Source organism: Petaurus breviceps, unplaced genomic scaffold, assembly GCF_028583685.1.
Source record: "Petaurus breviceps papuanus isolate PSGF00001 unplaced genomic scaffold, PetGlider_PUasm1.0 186, whole genome shotgun sequence".
Classification (NCBI taxonomy): Eukaryota; Metazoa; Chordata; class Mammalia; order Diprotodontia; family Petauridae; genus Petaurus; species Petaurus breviceps.
In genome coordinates this window covers 46,384,802-46,388,260 of record NW_027185798.1, presented here as the reverse complement: position 1 = coordinate 46,388,260, position 3,459 = coordinate 46,384,802, and positions in this window count along the sequence as shown.

The window sequence follows — 3,459 nt, the reverse complement described above, 5'->3', positions numbered from 1 at the left end:
GGGTGTTACAACTTATACGGCAACATCAATAGCACCAATATCCCAAAGTTGTCGTGAGGAGACAATGAGATGATATTTGAGTAGTGCTGTGCAAACCTTAAAGCATTATATAATATATAATATAATAACATTTACATTATAGATGCTATATATAATATAAATAACAGGAAAATAAATGATTTTGCATATAATATGTAACATATATGGTACTTATATACCATTTTAAGGTGTGGAAAAAGGATAGGTGGCATCTCATGAACCAAAATCCCTAAAAAAGAAATCAGGTAAGGGGAGATGGGAAACGGAATAAAATTAGGGAGACACAAAAGGAAACAGTTGTGGATGAGGACAAACAGTTGTCTGAAGAGGTCCATTGGGATGTATATACAACTCACCCACCAACTTCTTATTTTGATTTTTTTTTTCACCTACCAACTTTTAAAAGATATGTACGGGGGAGGCCAGGTAGCACAGTGAGTAAGAGCACTGACTCCAGTGTCGGGATGACCTGGGGATCAAATCTGGGCTCAGATACTCAGCACCACACCCAGAAATAACTGGCCGTGTAACCTTGAGCAAGTTACTTAACCCTGATTGCTTAAAAAAAAAAAAAGATATGTACAGAATACAGAAAGAAGGCCAGACAACAGCAAATCCATAGAAAAGAGTAGCATCACCCTTTAAGAGTGGTAGGAGTGTTGGAGCTCAGAATAGCTGAAGTTGATGAGGAAAGATAAGGACAGCAAACAGGGTCCACTGTTTTAGCAATATTGGAGAAAGAGGAGGATCAGAGAAGAGAGAGAAGATTTGTTCAGGGTGGATGGGATAATGATAACTTATACTAGAGAGAAACCAAAGTTCTCATTCTGTTTCTGTTTCCTATGCCAAGGAGAATGACTTCTGGATTGGAAAGTATGGAATGAAAATGACTAATCGAGAGTCAATACCCAAGGTCAATAAGAGAACAGAGAATGCTTAGATTCTCTTGATTCATTTAAGTCACTTGGTCCAAGTGAACCACATTGTTGGATAGGGGAAGAGAATGTTGAAAGACCTCTTTCTCTACTCTGCCATCTTGGCTTTGTCCATGGAAGTCCTCTTTCCTTGCTTATGACACAATCACATTCCACATGATGCTTTTCCTGATCCCTCCAACATCTAGTAACCTCTTTCCCTAACTCCCTTAGATTTCTCTTGTATTTGAGCTATTAAAACTCAGAACTATATTGACTTTTGCTACACCCTGAATTTATATATCTGCATGTTTTTCCACTAATAAAATGTAACCTCCTTAAAAATAGCAATTGTTTCATGTTTTCATTTTTGTATCCTCAGAGTGTATAGTCCAGTGTTGGCACACTGTCGGTGTTTAATAAATGCTTGTTGCTTGCTTGATTAAAATCTTAGTTTTATTTATAGCATAATACATGTACACACACACACACACACACATACCCAACTCATGTACCAGGTTGGTAGCCCTGTCAAAGAGGTCATATGGTTAGTCTGATAGGACCTTCTCTTAATAAAACCATCCATGCTGTCTGTATCTTTGAAATCACCCTCTATTTTTCTATATGTTCAACTAACCATCTCAGTAATAATATATACTAGAATTTTGCCAGAAATCAGTCAAGTTCACTAACATAGTTTGCAATTTTCAGTCTTTTCACTTTTCTTGAAAATGGGGACAGTTGCCCTTCTCCAGTCCTGTGGTACCTCTCCTATTCTCCATGACCTTCCATTCAATAAAGGGCTATGGAAGCATAAAGTAAAAATTAGTTGGAAACTAAATTGTCTAATCATAAAGAGAAAGTGGGTCAAAGAACAAATTATAGAAACAACCAATAATTTCATTAAAGAGCACGACAACAATAAAACAATATTTCCAAAATTTGTGGAATTCAGTCAAAGCAGTACTTAGGTGAAAATTTTTATCTCAGTGCATACATCACTAAAAGAGAGAAAGAGCAGTTCAATGAATCAGGCATAAAACTTAATAAGAAACTAGAAAAAGAACAAATTAAAAATCCCCAATTAGAAAACAAAGTGGAAATTCTGAAAACTAGAGATTAATAAAATTGAAAGTAAAAACCCCATTGAACTAATTTATAAAACTATGAGCTGGTTTTATGGGGGAAAATAATAAAATAGATAAGCAACTGGTTTATTTGATTTATAAAAGAAAGAAGAAAATCAAATTACTAGTTTTAAAAATGAAAAGGGTGAATGCACATCAATGAAGATGAAATTAGAGCAATTATTAGGAGTTATTTTGCCAAATATGACAGTAAAACCAACTTTTTAATTAAGTGAAATGGAGGAATATTTACAAAAATATAATTTTCCCAGAATAACAAAAGAGGAAATAGAATAATTAAATATCTCTTAGAAAAATAAATTGAGCAAAACATAAATGAAATCCCTAAAAAAATAATCCTCGGAACCATATGGATTTACAAGTGAATTCTACCAAACATTTAAAGAACAATTAATCCCAATACTATATAAACTATTTGAAAAAATAGGTTAAAAAGAAGCACTAAATTCCTTTTATGACACAAATAAGGTTTTGATACCTAAAGGAGAGAGGGCAAAAACAGAGAAAATTATAGACCAATTTCTTTAGTGAATATAGATGTAAAAATTTTAAATAAAATACTAGCAAAAAGATTACAGCAATACATCACAAAGACCATATACTTTGATCAGGTGGGATTTATACCAGGAATGCAGAATTGGTTCTATATTAGAAAAACTGTCAGCATAATTGAACATATCAATAACAAAAAACAACAAATCATATGATTCTATTAATAGATGCAGAAAAAGCCTTTGACAAAAATGCAACACTCATTCCTATTAAAAATACTAGAAAGCATAGGAATAAATCTAAAAGCAAGAGTAAACATTATCTACAGTAAATGCAATGATGATAGAAAGCATTTGAGAACACTTGATAAAGAAACACCCTGTTCTTGTGGAAAAGATAAAGAGAAGTAGACTAAGTGACTGTATAGCTGGATAGCTTCATACCTGGTTTAATATTTAGTCTCAAAGAGTAGGTATTAATGTTTCCATGGTACCTTGGAAGAAGGTCTGCTGTGGAGTGACCCATGGATCTACTTGCTCTTGAGCTGTTTGACATTTTTATTACTGACTTGGATAAGAGCATAGAATGGGATGCTTGTTAGATTTACAGATGGTGAGGGAGGCACACTAATTTGAGACATACCAGATCTAAAAAACATCTTGAAAGGGCGTAACACTGAGCTGAATCAAACAACAAATTCAGTAAAATAAATGTCAAGTTTTATACCTAGGCTCACAAAATCAATTTCACAAGTACAAGATGGGGGAGGAGGGCAGCCAGCATGGTTGTTAGATAATAGACGTTCAGTTTGGCCCCAGAAGAAGAGAATTAGGAGCAATGGCTGGAAGTTGTAAAGAGGCAGATCT